Source organism: Macrobrachium nipponense, chromosome 10, assembly GCF_015104395.2.
Source record: "Macrobrachium nipponense isolate FS-2020 chromosome 10, ASM1510439v2, whole genome shotgun sequence".
NCBI classification, from domain to species: domain Eukaryota; kingdom Metazoa; phylum Arthropoda; class Malacostraca; order Decapoda; family Palaemonidae; genus Macrobrachium; species Macrobrachium nipponense.
In genome coordinates, this window is record NC_087204.1 from 29,468,538 (window position 1) to 29,489,103 (window position 20,566).

The window sequence follows — 20,566 nt, forward strand, 5'->3', positions numbered from 1 at the left end:
TAATTATTGCAGTTAGCCATCTCGTAGGTTCGATTACATCTACTGAAGGAAAATTAAAATTTATCGACAAGGATTCTATTCTAACCAATGAAAGGAAAAATTCATTATCATAAGTTACAGAAATGAGCCCGAAAATGTTCTCAAGCTGCAAGGATGGTGGCTTCAAAAAATCTAATAGTATTAAGAAGTGTTCTACACATAAAAAGTATTGTTATAGTATTTTGAGAATTATTTTAAATTTAGCAACTAAATGGAAGACTTCAGGCTTTGAATGCTGTATTGAAAAATAAAGTTTCTGTGTGCCAATAAAATCAATGTAGTGGCAAAACCTTCCATGGTTTAGGCATGAAACATAAGGTTTCTCTATAACATAGACTTCCTCATACTATTGTGCATACTGTAAAGTAACATTATTTTCATATTCAGAGGAACCCCAGTCCTAAACCATATTAGACCTCGACATATTGTAATATGTAATCGGATCTTTTGCGAAATTGAGTAAATTTTTAATCGAAACTCATACAAAAAACAAGGAAATCGACGACCGATGAACCATATGATTTTTGTAAAAAAAAGTGTTCAGTCAGTTGCCGTTAGTATACGTGTTTAGAGCCAGCTCACTCTGCTGCTATTGTTTTGAGCAAGTACACGCTTGTACAGGATATTTCCTTAGTTCTTGTGGCTTTCTGTACTGTATTTTGATTCAATCATGGGTCCAAAGACAGCCACTGCAGACAAGCAGACGAGGAAAACGGTAAGAACACAATTAGGCTTGTTTTTTCGATTTTTTATTATTTGTAACAAGTATATACCGTAACCTAGTACGATATACTACTACCAAGGCCACCTTGGAATTAGGCAAGTTTTTTTTTATACAGTATAAATTTAAAATAAAAAAAACCGGACGTTCTAAATGATAGATTATTTAACTCTGAACTTATTTACTAATTGTAATTTAAGTGTAAAGTTTTTGTATACAAGCATGGTTAAGGTAATAACAGGTGGGGGGTCAACAACGATTACTAATCCGTTTTCTGTTATTTTTAATGGAGAAAATTTATTCATATCTTGACTGACTCTATCTCAACACTTCTTCTGGAACAGATTAGCACACCAAGGTCGGGGTTCTACTGTATAATAATCAACAAAATTAATATTTTACAAAATAGATGAGGCATTTCAATACTGGAAAATTAAAAATTAAAGAAATAAAAAAATTAATCCCACACCAACACTTGTCTGAAAATAGTTGGTAAAATAAAATTTAAGCAAATTAATTGGTAACAAATTATTATTACAATAAAAATGATTCAAGATAACTAGGTCATATTTTTTACCGGTTTAGTTCCATTTGCTTCATGTAATCCATTATTTCCCACAAAATCCTTTGAATATATATAAAATAATCCACAGGTGATTTGAGACTTTTTGAAGCACCAACTTCAGCTAAATCTTGTCAACCATGCAGATCACTTTTAAATTATGTATTATTATTATTGCACAGTAGTAAATGATTATGTTGGTCAGCAAAATTATTAGCAATGACGTACGTAACAGACAGTATTATGTTAACTAAACACATCAAATACCAAGACACTTACTACTGTGTTGTTCACGTGAAAATATTGTTCCTTAAGAAAAAATTACAGGCCTCAGCTAATGTGTGAAGTACTGTGTGTCAATGTCAACTTGCATTTACTATTAAGAGAAATTTAAATGAAAATTGTTATTTCAGATAATTCAATGCCAAAGAACTCACTGGATAAAATATAAAAGATGTAGATAAAGACCATTCCAGTTGGAGAATTTACAGTTTGACCCAATATAAGTATACTAATTTCCTACTCATTTGAAAATTTTTTTCAAAGATTAAAAAAACATGCAAGATGACAGCATGGATCACCTGCCTTCTTTTTTCCATTTTATTAAGACAGACTTTGTTTTCACAACTAACCAATGTCTACACTGATACTTGAAATTGTTAGCTGCCAATGACCCAGTCTAATCCTAAACAGGTCAGCATGCATCATTAGATTTCAATAGTTTGAGATAACAGTGCCAACTAAGGCCACATTCAGCTAAAAGTTAATAACTATTTGTAATTATTAGAATGATAATGATCTTTTCCCTAGTTCAAATTTAGCAAACACCAACTAAGCATAATTCATCTAAAACTTTTCATTTAATCTAATGACAAATGAGCATACTAGTTTTGATGCCAATAAGCCTGGACGCAGATCACCTGCAGTGGACGTCAATATAAATAAGGCAGAACTGTTTACATATCTTGAGTAATTAATGTGCATCTATAGTTTCCAAAGTATATTTGTATGAGTACAGATATTTTTTTTTCGCATTAGCCTACATCTAATGAATTTATACAAAAGTGTAACAAAAATTGTTTGCCTCATCAAACACAAAATCATATTTTTCTGACTTCTTGTGTCTTATGCACCTTTGATCACTATTGCCGTTACGAAAATGATTTTTATACTTCCTCTATCCCTTTATCTAACAATCACGTATAAGAAATACTATTTGGAAACCATAGTTTATGAAAGGGATAAAAAAAGGAAATTAATTACACCTATAAGAATGGTCAAAACAAAATAATACATCAAAAGCTGTTAGAAAACTGAATGGTTTGTATGTGTAATCAACAATAGTAATCCCTTGAAAAAGAATATGATATGTGCACAAGTGGAAAGGGCAACTGCAGGAATATGGCTTAACTGAACCTACGGCATGGCAAATTATAAGAGATATAATCTATCTTAACCTTTCCTAACCTGACCTCAAGTGCCAAAGATAATTAAAAATTCACGGGTGCATCCTAACCTAAACTAGTATGCTGTGTCATAACTGGCAGGAGAGCCTCGGGATAACAAACCTATATCATCTCTCCATAGCCTTTGAATATAATTTTGGGACTTTGAATACATACTAGTAATTAAGTAATTGAAAGAGGTTTTCTCATCATCAGTAACATATTCATATAAACTATAATTGGCCAAAACTGATACATAGATGGATGTAAATTTCTCATGGTACTTCTATAATGATAGGAAATGGTTTTGGAAAATGTAAAGGAGATGGTCACGTGAAGATACTTAACACAAAAGATTATAAAATGGTGTATGTAATGCAGCACAGGGTATATATTTCAGAAATTTACCATATTTCATTTATGTTTTTATTTTCATCCCTATGGTACTAAACATGGTGGCCACCAACACTTCTGCCACATATAATAGAAGTTTAAACAAAAGACAGCGTACTTCTTATCATTTAGGTAGATTTTTCATATGATCTAATAATTATTGCATGATATACAACCTTTCCTATATTCTTTAGTAAAAAAAAAATTTATATTAATAAGATATCTTCCTGTGGCTATCTCCTTTACATTTACCATAGTCTTGTTTTAGATCTGAGTATTTATGAATTTGAACTAAGGTTATACCCACAATTTCTTACAGAACTCCAAGAATGACAAAAACAAGAGTCTGAAAAATATGCATATACTTGGGAAAAATAATTATAAGTTTGTATATTGGATAAAAATCTTGGTAATTCTACAGAATAGCTCCGCATGGACTGCAAGGAACTTAACCGCGGAAACGACATCCACTAGGGATTGGGGAGTCCAATGTATTTCGCCGTGTTTAGTACTAGCCCCACGGGAGGTTTGAATTACAGTCGTCCGAATAAATAAATTATTACTTAAAATTCTTGTTCAGGAGGTAAACAAACTGCAATAAGAAAAAAACCCGCAATGCGATAGTCTAGGCTGCCGGCGGATTAGTACTCTAGATCTACCCAAAATCTTTACAAACCTATTAGGCTACATAAAATGTTATTGTTATAATACAATTAAGTTTGTTCATACTTACCTGGCAGATATATATATAGCTGTATTTTCTGACGTCCGACAGAATTCAAAATTCGCGGCACACGTAGTGGGGCGGTCAGGTGGTAGTACCCATTCCGCCGCTGCGGGCGGCGGATATCAGGAACCATTCCCATTTTCTATTCATATTTATTCATGGCCCTTGTCTCCTGAGGGGAGGAGGGTGGGCACTCTAAGTATATATATCTGCCAGGTAAGTTGAACAAACTTAATTGTATTATAACAATAACATTTTGTTCATGAAACTTACCTGACAGATATATATATAGCTGAATCACACCTTCGGATGGTGGGTAGAGACAGACTAGGATTTTTAGGAAATTTAAATTAAAATAAAAGATTAACTTATTGGTTCCTTACCTGATAGCAAAGTAGACTATGTGATTACTGTCACCTAAAGCCTGCTTATGCTTTATCAGAGTTGCCAGCCAGGTGTTGACCTGTAGTGCTGGCGCTCTCTGGATGCTCTGTCAACGGGGGCGTGACCACAATGCGACAAGACCATCTAGGCAAACATATGGCAGTAACACAGCAACCGACCACCACCTGACCAACTAACGCAAAAAACCCTGATATTAACACTATGGAATGGGAGATTTTCACAGAAGATCTCACCATCAACCAAAAAACACAATAAACTAACCTAACTAAGCTAAGGGATAGGGAGAGAGCTTACCTTCAGCCCCCACAAAACTGTGTCTGCCGAAATGTAAGGTCCCAAAGAACTACAGTTCTCGTAAATCGTTCTCACATCCCGGAGGTAATGTGAGGCGAATACGGAATTGCTCCTCCAGAAGGTGCTATCCAGAATATCTCTGATAGACATGTTCCTTTGGAAGGCAAGAGAGGTAGCTACGGCTCTGACCTCGTGAGCTTTCACTTTAAAGAGGCTCATATCAGTCTTCTGGCAAGATGAATGAGCCTCTTTAATGACGTCCCTCAAGAAGAAGCAACAGCATTCTTCGACAACGGCAAATCCGGTCTCTTCACCGAGCACCAGAGATTACCTGAGGGACCTCTTATCTCTCTAGTCCTATTCACATAGAACTTGAGAGCCCTGACAGGGCACAGGGCTCTCTCTGGTTCTTGACCCACGAGACTCGATATCTTTGATTCAAAGCTCTTTGGCCAAGGATTAGACGGGTTCTCGTTCTTAGCCAAGAAAGAAGGGTTCAACGAGCAGACAGCGCTGTCTCCCTTGAAACCCACTAGGCTACTGAACGCTTGGATTTCATTCTAACTCTCTTCGCCGTCGCCAGAGAAGTTAGGAAAAGCGTTTTCCTCGTTAAGTCCCTTAGAGAAGCTTCATGGAGAGGCTCAAAGGGACTTAGCATCAGATGTTTCAACACCACATCTAAATTCCATGAGGGCGGTCTTGCTTGTGGAATTTTGGTGGTTTCAAACGACCTTAAGAGATCGTCAGATCCTTATTGTCGGAGAGGTCCCATTCCTCTGTGGCGAAAAACGGCAGACAACATACTCCTATAGCCCTTGATTGTAGGAACTGCCAATTTTTGCACATTTCTTAGATAGAGTAAGAAATCTGCTATCTGATTCACAGAGGTCGTGGAAGAGGAAATTCCTTCCTTCTTGCACCATGCCCTGAAGGAAGACCACTTAGACTGGTAGACAGCTCTTGAAGGAGGCTCTTCTTATGAGCAAATTAGGGGGGGCGAATTGCTCTCCGCAGCTGCCTTTGAAAAGCCTCTCGCTCTGGCCAGCTTTTCGATAGTCTGAACGCAGTCAGGGCCAGAGCGGAGAGGTTTGGTGAAACCTTTTGAATGAGGCTGTCTGAGTAGATCTCTCCTCCAGGGCAACGTTCTTGGGAAGTCCACAAGGAACGTCATGACCTCTGTGAAACCACTCTCTTGCTGGCCACATTGGGGGCAATCAGAGTCAACCTTGTCCCTTCGACGCTGCGAACTTTCGCCATTACGTCCCCCATGATCTTGAATGGGGAAAGGCGTAAAAGATCCAAGGTCTGTCAGTTCCAGAGCAACGCGTCCACTGCAATTGCTCCTGGGTCCATAACCGGGGAGCAATACAGAGGAAGCCTCTTCGTCCTTGAGTAGCGAACAGGTCTACTAGAGGACGTCCCCCACAATTTCCATAACTTTTGACAGACTTCCTGTGCAAGGTCCATTCTGTTGCGGAGAATCTGATTCCGGCGGCTGAGAAGGTCCGCCCTGACATTCTGAACCCCTGCCACGAATCTTGTCAGGATCTTGATGTGCCTTGCGTCTGCCCATAGCAGAACTTCCTTCGCCAGGAGGAAAAAGGATCTGGAGCGAGTCCCTCCCTGATTCTTTAGATACGCAAGGGCTGTGGTACTGTCCAAGTTGACTTGAACAACCTTGCTTGACAGTTTTTCTTCGAAGAACTGCAGCGACAGGAATATCGCTGCCAGTTCCTTTACATTGATGTGCCAGGCTACCTGTTCCCCTCTCCAGGAGCCTGACGCTTCTTCCCCCCCTAGTGTTGCTCCCCAACCGGACGTGAAGCGTCTGAGAACAACACTAGGTCGGGGCTCAGAAGATTTAGGGAGAGGCCCCTCTCGTAACTTCTGAGGGTCGAGCCACCATCTTAAGTGTACTCTTACTTCGTTGGAGATCCTTAGGATCGCATTCAGGTCCCCTTTCGACGTCCATTCTTCCGCAAGGAAGAATTGAAGAGGCCTGAGGTGCAGTCTTCCCAGCGAGACAAACTTTTCTAGTGAGAAATGGTGCCCAGCAGACTCATCCATCCCTCACCAGAACAAGCTGTCTCTCTAGGAAGGCTGCGACTTTCTCTAACCCAGTCGCTGACGTTCCTGGGATGGAAACGCCCGAAAAGCCACTGAATCCATCTGAATCCCAAGATACACGATGGGACCCTGTGTCGGGGTCAGATGCGACTTTTCGGTGTTGACCAACAGACCCAGAGACTTTGTTAGGGCTAGCGTAAACTGAAGGTCCTTCAGACTTCTGCCTCGACGACGCTCTGATCAGCCAATCGTCGAGGTAGAGGGATATCCTGATCCTGACGAATGGAGCCATTTCGCTACATTCCTCATAATCATTGTGAAAACCATTGGGGCCGTGCTGAGACCGAAACAAAGGGCACTGAACTGCCAAACCCTGTTGTCCAAGACGAATCTCAGGTACTTCCTTGAAAGAGGGTGGACTGGGACGTGGAAGTATGCGTCCTGCAGGTCTAGAGACACCATCCAGTCGCCAGGTCTCAATGCTCCCAGCACCGACTGAGGCGTCTCCATTCTGAACTTTATCTTTTCTACAAAAAGATTTAGCCTGCTCACATCCAGGACCGGGCGCCAACCTGACGACTGCTTCGGCACTATAAAGGAAAATCCTGTTGTAGAAGCCCGGTGGACTCTAGGTCCAAGACTTGTTCCACCGCTCTTTTTTCGATCTGGTCGACCATCTGTCTAAGAGATCGAAAGAACACTTTTCTTCTCTCCCTGATAGGATGGAGAGAGTTCTCTGGGGAGTTGAAGTCAAAGGAGGAGGATGAAGAAAAGGGATCTTGTACCCCCGTTCTACTATCTTGATGGTCCAAGGATCCGCTCCTCTCTGCCTCCAAGACTCCGCAAAGAATTCCAGTCTGGCCCCGACTGGTGTCTGAAGGACGGAGAATCTTCATTTGCTGTTTTTCGGTTTGAATGAAGCTCTTCCTCTCGAAAAAAACCTCTCCCTCGAGGAGCTGCTCTCGAGGGGGGTGCCCCGCCGCGAAAAGGGTTTGACTTTCTTCGGGGGTTTGCTGAATGTTGACGGGAAGGAACCGCTGGACGTCTTGAAGACTGAACCAAGAGGTCCTGGGTCGCCTTTTCTTGCAAACTCTGTGCAAGATCCTTTACCATAGTCTGGGGGAAGAGATGGTCCGAAAGAGGCGCAAAGAGCAATTCCGCTTTCTGAGCGGGAGATACCGACTTAGCAGTAAAATTGCACAGCAGTGCTCTTTTCTTCAGGAAGGCAGTTCCAAAATTCGAAACTAGCTCCTCCGAACCATCCCTGACGGCCTTGTCCATACATGACAACACGCTGGACAGCTCCCCCAGACTGAGAGAATCAGGACTTCTAGACTGAAGGTCCAAAACTCCCAGACACCAGTCTAGGAAATTAAAAAACATTAAGGGTACGAAGAAGTCCCTTCAAGTGGTGGTCAGTCTCAACCGGAGTACAGGTCACCTTAGCAGACGCTAAGAGAGACCTCCTCTGGGCGTCCACGTAAAACTGGAGAAGTCCCCCAACGCGGACGTAAGGGAACCTTTATCCCCACATCCTCCTTGGTCTCATACCAACTCCTCCTTTCCCGGCGAGTCTAGAGGGTGGATGGGCGAAAAAAAGTGGGGGGTCTTGCCCTGATCCTTCCTTCTGGACATAAAGTCTTGAAGTTTCTTAAACGCCTCTTGGTCGACAGAGACGTCTTCATTTCGACGAATTCAGGGGTCTTTACGGTCTTGGAAGACGAAAGTTGTGAGGGAGGAGACCTAGGGGCTGTCGCTGGAACTTGTCCCCGAATGCTGAACGTAACAGCCTAACAAGAACCTTGTAGTCCGAGACCGCTGAAGCTACCGGCTGTTCTTCCTCTACGGAACTCCCTGGACTACTAAGTTCCCCTTCCTCCCTAAGAGGAACTGGAGAACGCCTATCCGGAGAGGGAGTACGTCCCTTAGGCTCAATCCTGAATAAAGACTTCCGTTGGTTGGAAGTATCCGCTACAGGTACGGAAGCAGCCGTACGTTGATCTTTAGATGCACGGACATCATCCGAAAGAGAAGCATCCTTAGAAAGCCCGTTAACTGTCTTAACAGAAGCTCCCTACGAAAGGAACGCGCGAGCTTCCTGATGAGCGGCGCCAAAACGCGTCCTGCTTAGACAAGCGAGGCGTCCTGCTTTGCAGTCTCCAAAGCGTCCTGCTTCACACGGCGAGCGTCCTGCGGAGCGTCCTGCGGAGCGTCCTGTCTATAACCAGAAGCGTCCCCTTCTTCGCGCGCGAGCGTCTGCCCGAAGCGTCCTTAAGAGTGTCTTGAAGAGAGCTCAAAGCGTCCTGTCTAAAACCGCCGTGAGCGTTCCCTGGCCGAGCGTCCTCAACCGCTACTTGCCGAGAGAGCGCAAAGCGTCCTGCTTCTTCGAACGCCGAGCGTCCTGACGAGCTTCTTCTCCTGAGAGAGTAAAAGATCTGCTAGAGAGCGAGAACGTTGGCGATCCGGAGGCGGAGAGAGAGACGAGCGAGCTGAGAGAGAATGAGGCCGCTTCGTCCTCTTGAACGGGCAGCCGAACGTCCTTCCTACGCTTAGGCTCGACTGCTGCTGGGCAAGTCCTCTGAGCCCATCGCGACGTAATCGGTCCTGAAGGGACACAAGGATATCCTTCGTATGCGACGAAGGAGCAAAAGAAGGGGCAGGACTGAGACTGCGAGAAGGCGAGGGGCGAGGGGACGCCTCCTTCCTTCTAGCAGGTACAGCTATCTGCCTCTCAGGCGAACACGCCTGTGCGTGGAAACGAACGTCCTCATCGGTAGAAAGCCTTCCTCTCTTCTGAGGAGGAAAGGCGTCATAAGCGTCCTCTGACGAAAGAGGAGACATAGGACGTTGAAGCGTCCTCAAAGCGAAAAGTCCTTTTCAACGGACGCGAGTCTCTCCGAGCGCTCCACCCTTGCGCGGGGAGGACGCTTCGGAGGACGAAAAGCAATCTTTCAGGATACGCGCTCGTGCGCGCTCCTTGGCAGCCTGGGATTTAGCAACAAGGCCTGCCGAAGGGACGCCAGATCGGTGGGGAGCCCCCGTAACCCTCTTGCGGCTTTCGACATACCCACTCCCTGAGTCCTGGGAGTCCGATAGAGGTCTAGGCCTAGAGGCATTATTGGGGCCGATCTGACGCCCCCTCCACAACACTAGGGGCACTAACACAAACTTTCACTGGGCCGGTTCTAGGGCCAAAACCTTAGATTCGAGAGCACGAATAGACTCTAGAATCAGAGAAAGGGTGTTACCTTCTCCAGACACAGCAACTGGGGCCCGAAGGAACAACCAAAAAACAGGATTAGGTTGGGCAAAATACTAGTGTTAGAGGGGAGGAGAAATGTTACTATCCTTACCTTTAGTAAAGAGCTGCCCATTGGAGGAAGACCTCCTGACTCTATCGCGCTCTAATTTACGCCGATAGGTCTCATACATCCTCCATTTTATCATCATCCAAATCCTTACATTCATTGCACCGATCATCAACCATGTAACTTCCCGAAACTTGGATCCAGACATACTGAATCTAGAAAAGCCAATCAAAATCAAAACCAATCCACTATTCCGCGTGCCAATCCAACAATCCAGAAGTCGATACCCAAAGTCAATCCAGATAATATTAAGCGAGATATATGCAAAAAATCCTATACGGAGGTACTGTAAACAGATGTTTGCAGCACCGGCGACAGAAAAAATATGAATAGAAAATGGGAATGGTTCCTGATATCCGCCGCCCAGCGGCTGGGGGGGAATGGGTACTACCACCTGACCGCCCCACTACGTGTGCCGCGAATTTTGAAATTCTGTCGGACGTCAGAAAATACCAGCTAATAGTATATATTGTCAGGTAAGTTTCATGAACAAAACATGGCATCATAAAAGCAGCAAAGAAATAGCTAAATCATCCTCAAGCTGTTTGTGCCTTTCATCCTCAAGCTGTTTGTGCCAATGTGCCAACATGACCTCTCAAGAAGCAATGAAACACTTCATGTGATGTTGTTCTTGTCAAATTGAGACTTTGAAAAACTGAAGGTTTTATTACAGTATTCATCTTGTAAATTATGCCCCTCACATTTCAAAATGACCTTCATTTGATCACTGGTGTTACCACGTTCGGTGGCAAAACTAGTTAAAAGTCCAGACTCCTACAGTGGCCTTCTAGCTCGGTAACTACTGGTTTAGGCACAAAATGGGTGCTTTGCTTAGTACCAGCCCCTTACAGATGAATTTAAGAACAAACGGTACATCTAGTAGGTAATAACTCTGCGTCGGGTATTTCTTTTGGAAATTGCAGATTCCTTTAGTATTAGGGTTCCTTATTAAGGATTTGCCGTTATTTTTTTGGAGTTGACTCTAATTAACCCCCAGGAGCTAGTATTAAACACAGCGAAATACATTTGATGCCCCAATCCCTAGTGGCTTTCGTATTCGCGGGAACATTCCTTGCAGTTCGAGCGGAGTTATTGCCTAGAATTACCAAAAAAACAAAAGACAGTAAATAACTAAGCATAAGGAAATTTACATCGACATAAACACAAACTGAAGTTAGGTAGCTAATAAATATCCTAGCTATCTGGCCGTGATAGATATACTAGGCTATTAACTCAGTAACATGATGCAGACCTACAAAGTATAGTTATTAGGTAGGCCACCATAAACTACCCATAGCCTACCATAGGCTACGCAGCCAGGGAACACAAACTTCAACCTAAGTTGCCTAAACTAGATTAGCCCTAACTAGGCATACCTACGCCACCTGTTTGATTCAAAACTGGGTAATTTTTAAAATAAACATAAGCCTATTAGGCGACTTACTATTCTGTCACCTGAAAACGACAGGTGAGCAAAGACAAGTGAACTACCCTAGGGGTCACCTTACCTCCTGTCGTCGTGGAGAGAAAAGCATTGACCAGCCACATAATTAGGGAGACTGGTAACGAAATCAACAATAACCACATAAATCTGCGACTTTCACTCATGGTTGGTTCTGTATGTCAAGAAATCGGTAAGACTAGAGGGGTGAATATTCGACAGGCCGAGGACCAGAGAAGGATCCTTTCCTCACCAGAGTTACGGGACGGCTGTCCGCTCAAAAGCCTGGGCCGATGGATAGGATGACGGGACCCCAAGAAAGGAATTCACTAACTGGTTACCGTCTCAGGAAAATTGATTATAAATGTATGTACGATGGAAACACGTAAGGTTTCTATTCATCTTAACACCTTATTGACACAAACATTTTAGGAACAAATCTTTACCGACAGATTACCCTGTTTGGATAGATTTAAAATAAAATAAATCATGGCTAGGCAACTCAATCATGTAAACAAACGTAAAGGTGCCAGTTACTGCAAAATACCGTTTCATGCATATGCCTTTTATTTTATTTGCATGCACTGGACCTTTAAATGGGATGGGACGACACAAATGGTTTATTAAACGTTTAAATGAATATAGAATGAATCAGAACGAAGAGTACAATAACAATGAAACCCAATCGCACATTGCAGCGGAGTTTTGCTTGTTAAAGGACAACCTCGACTGTCTTCCTCATTCTGGACTTCGTAACAAGTTAGGCAAAGATCTTGAATGCAGACCAGTGATCCGGAAAGAATTTTAGGCTGCTACGAAGCTTTCCCTCTCCTGAAAATGTATCGCGTCACCCAACCTAAGCATTCATTCGGAGTCGTATGACACCTTGTCACTGTTCACAGGAAAATTTCATTATCCAATAGTTCAGGAATAACAATAGGACAAACACGGCTGAACCTCTAAAAATTTATAGGTATGCAAGGCAACTGGTAAAAACTTGAATTGTAATAATTTCAAAAGTCCAGACTGCAAAGCTCACATGACAATACGCATTATTAATATAATTATTATTGAGATTTCCTGAGATAAGGTGGCTTTAGAGGAAAAGTGGACAACCGTAACACTGTAGTACGCATCATTCACGGTCACCGACTGATGAATCGGAAAAGGAAACCTTTCTGCCATCATAGATAACTCAAACCACTTTGCCATTCTTAAATAATGAGGCCCTTTAGTTCTAATGTTTCTGCACGCCAGCAAACCAACACTTTTTAGGCACCATTGTTCCCATTAATTCTATCTAAACGACTTAAAAAAACAAAAAAACAGAGAAACGTTGCAGGCTACATTTCCTTTTCTTTTCTTGTTGCCATTGGTTCTGGACGAGACAAATGAGTTATATTATGTTTCCCACTGGTCTTTAAACAAATGTCTATTTGAGGCTTCTCGCCTGATTTAAGAATACATTATTTGCGCTAACTTATAAAATCTTAGATTATGATAGTGCTACTCGCACAATGATGCAGTAGGTGACGCCTCACGCAACATTATCTTGAAGATAGTGATTAATATCTAGACCTACCTCTGATCTCTGACCTGGCAGGATTGCAAAACCACACAAGATGTGTTTGATTAAAATAACAAACAGGCAACTTTGAGAAAAATAACTCTGAACAAATAAAAAGAGGCGGGAGATCTTACATACAGAGGCGATTCGCTTATGCAGGTTGCCTTAAATGTTTAGTATAATTGTTTTCAATAGGTGTAGAAATAAACATTGACAGCACAGAAGTGAACAAGATGGCTATAGAAAATGCGGGAGTTGCACAATTCAAAGTTACGCGTAGCTATAGACTGTGCAAGAATGTATAGAATTTAAACATTCCTTTCTGATTACTTTCATTGATTACAAAGATGCATTTGACAGTGTCCTCAGATCAATATTGTGGAGGGTCTTGAATTACTATGACGTTATCGTTAAATACGTGATACTAACTTAAGTTATCAAGAAAGAAGTCGACGCAAAGTATTGATGAGCCCTTGCCTAGTGAAATTGTAGTAAATAATGGAATGCTGCCAGACAGTGTTACTTTTTTGTTTGCTCTTCTCATAGACTTCATAAGGTAATATTTAATCAGAGATGAAAGGGGTTTAGATTGGAATAACGACAGAAACTTGACAGACTTAGAATCTGCAGATGTGACACTGTTTATATCGGCATAATACCAAAAGATTTACAAAGGGTACACCATCAAGTAGAGAGATGGGACTTAAAATATTTTTTTTAGTAAGGAAAAAAAAAGAAATAAAAGAATTAATGGGGACAGGGTATGCATAAAGGTGCGAAATAATATTAGATGGCGAACGAATTAAGGAGGTTGAATGATTCAGATAATTAGGAACACTGATAATTACCTAGCTCAGTATATCTTAGTTTTACCACACCACTGAGTTCACAGCTCTCCTAGGGCTGGCCAGAAGGATTAGATATTTTTACGTGACCAGGAACCAATTGGTTACCTATCAACGGGACCTACGGTTTATTGTGGGATCCGACATGTTGGCCGAACCGAAAATCGAACTTCGGACGACTGGATAGGTAGCCGAGCGCGAAAACCACTCGTCCAACTAAGAACAGTTCGTGTTTTCTTGAGGTACAAATCGAACATTGGGGGAAAGAAACAGCCTGGGACGACTAACTGCTATGCGGTGTAACTTGGCATGACAAAATTAGAAATGATACTACACGGGAAATTACGGAAATTCCACATTTCGATATAATAATTATGAAAGGGAGATGAAGATGGACTGGGTTAGAATAAAACGTGTCAACTGGGTTAATCCTGTGGGCACCAGAAAAATTGAGAGACCTAGACCTACATGGATGAGAACTATGAAACGGGAGGCTGAAGATGAATGAGGATTTGTAAATGATAAAGTAATGAGAAAAATGTATATATTCTAACAAGGAGTAAATTTATCCACATAGATAATGACGATTTTTCAACAAGTACCATAAAGGTTCACTGAAGACGCGAGTGAAAGTATGCACTTTTAAACTTTGGGAGATGTGCCGTTATAAAATAAATAACACTTATCATAACACGCATGCCAGCCGGCGGAGGAGCGTCTACGGAGCCAATAACAAGCATGGGAGCCGTTTCAAAGACTAATTCAATCTACTACAACCACAATGTCTTTTCTGAGGCGTTGACAACAAGCGCCCAAAATAATAGTAATAAATAAAAAAGATGAATGACAACCCGATTGCTTGAGGGGTGGGGGAGATAAGCCCTAAGATAATGGTGTGTGACGTCTCCAAGGATGAAAATAACGATGAAGAATCTGGAGACGTGGAAGAGAATTGTAACAAGCGCGCGCGCGCGTATTATCCCTCTGGTTTTCAAAGATTAATTACATATGAGATGGCTAGTCCCATACCCTTTATAACTAACCAAAATCGACTAACTTTCAGACAGCTCCCTAATTTTGTCAGTCAACTGAGGCGCATGAATTTTCAGTGCATGGTCTCACCCAGGAGTCGAATATGTTTCTTCTCTGGTGATGAGCGGGAATGCTACTGATCACACCACATTCATATGTTGAATATTTCGTGTAAAGCTGTCATTATGTTTTTATATAATGCCATAAATGCAATTGTATAGCTGTTAATATCGCATATTTAGTAAACTACATTTGCAATATATATATATATATATATATATATATATATATATATATATAGATATATATATATATATATATTGCATAAGTGTGTATGAGTGAGTCATACCTATAGCAAGGCAATTCAAGATACGGGTAGATTTCAATAATATTGACCGAATTCAAATAGGGCTTGACTTGCACGAATCTTTTGCGCAATCTGAATAAATAACGACATGGGAGATGAAACATCGAGGAAATCCAATGAAGTGACTTTTTCGTGACTGCTTTAATATAATGATGTACGACCTGCTCAGCTTTGGAATAAGAAGTCTCCTAATTTAGATTTCTTTCTTTATTTATTTATTTAGTCACTTATTTATTTACTGCAGAGTAAATAAATAACAGAAGCAAGATGGGGAAAAAATTTGCATGGAAATGGGTTATCAAAACGAAGCCGTCACTAGGAAAGGTAAACAAATTCTGAAAAATAAGTTTTAAAAAGAATAAAAATACGTCATTGAGATGGAAAAATAATGCAGAGATAAAAGTGGGGCTGACATCAAAGGAAGCAATACACTTACTTCCTGAGACAAGGGAGGTTATAATTTAAGGAACATGGAAGGTTGGAGAGAATTCCACTGCCCTTTTTATGGAGGGGTGGTATTTGAACCGCTGATCTGTGATTTACCAGGTCAGGAATGAGTGCACTGAGCAGTGGGGAGGAAAACCAAAGGATAGTGCACTTAGTATTGACCTTGCACACGACAGGTCGGTTAACTCGGTACTGACCTGGTTAATCACACCGTCAAACTCATTACTGACATGGCAAAATGGAGGTCAGCCCACTAAATACTGACCTGGCAAATCACAGGTTAGCAAACTCAGTATTGGCCTGGCATATCACAGGTTAGCACACTAAGTACTGACCTGGCGAATCACAGGTCAGCATACTTAGAATTGACTTGGTAAATCACAAGTTAGAACACACAGTACTGACATTTGCAAATCACATGTCAGCAAATTCCATACTGACCTGGTAAACCGCAGGTCAGCACACTCAAAATTGACCTGATAATTCACAGGTCAGCACACTCAGAATTGACCTGGTAGGTCAGCACACTCCGAAGGGCAAGGTAAATCACAGGTCAACACACTCAAAATTGTCTTAGTAAATCACAGGTCAGCTCACTCAGAATTGACTTAGTAAATCTCAGGTCAGCTCACTCAGAATTGACTCAGTAAATCACAGGTTAGCTCACTCAGAATTAACCTAGCAAATCACAGGTCAGTACACTCAGAGTTGATTTAGTAAATCTTAGATCAGCGAATTCAGTACTGACCTGGTAAACCCCAGGTCAGCGCACTCAAAACTGACTTGACAAATCACAGGTCAGTGCACTCAGTACTGATATGGCAAATCACAGGTCAGCCCACTCTGTATTGATCTGGTAATGAATCATCGAACAGCAGTTCAAATGTCCAAAGATATTAATTCATCTTGAAAATGTGCGGATTGTTAGTTTCAAGAATTAAGATATACACAGTGCAACGTTTAATTTCCATCAGAAGAAGAAGAAGAAGAAGAAGAAGAAGAAGAAGAAGAAGAAGAAGAAGAAATATGTGTTCTAAGGGCACACTGTCCTCGTGGCTTATTATCATAACAAAAGCTCGGACACAACTCACTCGCTGTGTCATTACTTATAGTAACTGTTAAAATTGGTTTTAGGACATAAATGAATGTCATCCAGGCCTAAAATATAATCTCTGACGGGGTCTGAAAGTTAAGAGAGAGAGAGAGAGAGAGAGAGAGAGAGAGAGAGAGAGGCCTAATGTGGACCTCTGATAGGTTGGTTGTTTCAGATTAAGCAGACGTTATGTCTTTCTACAATTAGACGTGAAAAAGAGGCATAGTGTTCACGTACTGACTCATCTTAACCAATCAAAACGCAAAAGCTTATTATATATATAAAAGAAACTAATGGTCACTGCAAGCAAAAATTTACAGAATATTATTATTATTTATTATTTGGACTAAGTCCAATCGGCTGCTTACAGAATATTAGACAAAGCTTCGACAGTTCCACGGCGGCCATGGACCATCCTACTCCCCCTCCCTTTTTATTTTTTTGTTTATGTTTTTTTATGTATTTTTATCTTTTTTATTAAAAGATAATATTCTCATATTTTTTTCGTTTGCAGATGGCTGGAATTCATAGCTTGTACGTGTCAGTGAAGACCTTGGTGTGATTAAGGTATCTGAGGCAACGTTACTTTTCACATGCGAATTAGAGATGGAAGATTATATATATATATATATTATCTATATATATATCTATATATATATATATATATATATATATAGATATATATATAGATATATATACAATATGAATATATTATTATACTATATTATAGTGATTATATATACGTACAGTGCATACATATATATATAATATATATATTATATATTTAATATATTAATATAGGTAATATATATATGTATATATATTTATATAATATATATATATAATATATATATATAATATATATATATATAATATAGTATATATATCATTTTTAATATATATATATATAATATATATATATGGATATAATATATATAATATATATGCAGGGTGTCAAGATAAATTCTTTGTTAAACAGGAACGTCTATATATATATATATATATAATTATATATTATATACATATATATATATGCATGTGTAAATAAATTCTTTTGTTAAAACAGGATACGTCTTAAGTATAAAAGGCCCATTAAAACAGTTCTCCAGCTTCTCTTACGGTTTTTCAATCGTCCTACGAATTTTGCTGTACTGAATCTCAAAATCTGATTCCAAAAACGAGCAACGAAGCTCAAGCGGAGATACTTCAAAGAAGGGGAATGACACTCGTTGCACAGATTTGTTCTTACTCCATAAACGAGCAGCCATGCTCAAGGTGCTATATTTCCAAGACGAAGAAGAAGAAGACAAGAAACAAAAACATAAACAAACCATCGGCCGTGGCGGAAGAAGAGTAGTGTAGTCTATCTCACCTCCCGAGTGTTCAACACCTAATCCTCTGCTAGGGCGGAGTTTCACGTCTCATGTCGAAAATATAATTTGCAGGTAAGGTTTTCCACGGTTTCCTCTTATTTCTTTTTACTAAATTCATTTGGTAACGAGAATGACGGTTCGTGCGGTTAAATATTCACGTTTCTCTTATTAAGATGACGGCAATGATTTTGTAAATTGATGCAGAGTTCTCTCGCAGAAGATAGCAACCCTGTATTCATGTAGGATTTTAACGGTATTGCTTATACAGTTCCCTTTTCAAATTGACATACGCAATGAACTAGAATTTAAGTCCTAAACAAATGACTGACTTGTAAATATGACTACCCAAGAAACTTGAAGCTTCGACATGAATATTTTTGAAGACGTTAAAAACAAGAGAGTAGACGTGAAACAGAAGCGAAGGTAGTGCTTCTTTTCAAGAATGTTGACTTACTGCGTTATCTACCTTGCATCTCTGTCTGCCATATATATATATATATATATATATCTATATATATGATATATATAATTATTATTATATTTATATCTATTTAATATATATATATATATAGATAATAATTAATATATATATATTTATATATATATCTATATATATATATATATATATATATATATAATATAATAATATATATATATTATATATAATATAATATATAATATAATAATTATATATATTATATATATATATATATATATATATTATAATATATAAAATAAAGATATATGCAACGAAGGAAAATAAACGACGGAGTATCCGCGAGACCTTTCAACGTTTAACTGTCCTTTACTAAGCAGAACTGACATACATGAGGAAAAAGACAAAACACGCAGAAAGAAGATTCGTATAACTGACAGATACGGATTATAAAGGGATTAGTACCTAGAATCCGACACACCTGGAAGATGAGTAACCTTCCCAAACAAGCATAAACAATGGGTGCAATTAAAAGCTTAAGACAATTATCTTAGATACAAGGACAAGACAATTAAAGGATTATAGGTGACAGCTATTCAGAACTTTGGTAAACAAAACCATATTCACAATACATATTCACAATACATGTTAGACATACATTACAACGAAGATAACTCTAAGACAACTAATTTTTATTTAAGTCTGTAATTATATCTTTGAGGTCATTCTTAAACATGTTACAAATACAAGGGTCTAAATGAAAAAGGCCACGACTAACATTGAAATTACAATGAAAAGTAAGTTGTATTACCTCTACCTATAAGTCACATTATTTCACTCCCGAGTTTGTGCGTTTGTGATTGTAAGTTTATATTCAATGGTGAATTTTATCAACAAATATTTGGCATGGCAATGGGAAATCCTTTATCACCACTACTCTCAAACTTGTACATGGAATTCTTTGAAAAACGCTGCTTACCTAATATCATTTATATTCCTGTAAAGTGGTATCGTTATGTTGATGATATTTTAGCTGTCCTGCCTGCCAGTATTGATGTAAATGATTTACTCTCTAAATTAAATAACCAGGTACCATCGATTAAGTTTACTCTAGAATTAGAAAAAGACCATTGCCTCCCTTTCTTAGATGTTTTGATACATAGAGAACCATTTCAATGTAAATTCAGTATTTATAGGAAACCGACCAACAACTTAACTTATGTTCATTTCTTCTCAGGCCACCATCTTTACATAAAAATATCAATTTTTTTCTTCTATGTTTTTACGAGCATTGCGCATTGTCAGTCCCAATATTTGGATCAAGAAATTGAATACATAAGAAAAATAGGGAAAGATTTATGCTATCCTTCACATATATTAGATATTTGTTATAATAAAGCCCACAAAAAGTTTTACAGTGCAAGTAACACGCAGTAAGAAAATTCTAAGAACATTCTCAGTTTGCCTTATTTTAATGGATTTGAAACCATTAAATCATTGTTAAAAGCTTTTAATGTCAATCTTGTTTTTTCCTATAATAATACACTAAAAGGACTGTTAATAAAAAATGGCCCCAGAGAAAGCAACAACATAATATATAAAATTCCATGTATGGATTGTCCCTCATTTTATCTCGGACAGTTTAGCAAGGGCCTAGAAGTAAGGCTAAGCCAGCATAAATATTCTGTAAACACTGGGCAAACATATAATGCAATATTCATTCATTTAAGTGAAAACAATCACCAAATAAATTGGGTTGGTAGTTCAGTAATTGCAAGGTCAAGAGATGTCTTATCACGAAATCTTTTAGAATCTGCTTTAATACAACTTACTTTTCATTGTAATTTCAATGTTAGTCGTGGCCTTTTTCATTTAGACCCTTGTATTTGTAACATGTTTAAGAATGACCTCAAAGATATAATTACAGACTTAAATAAAAATTAG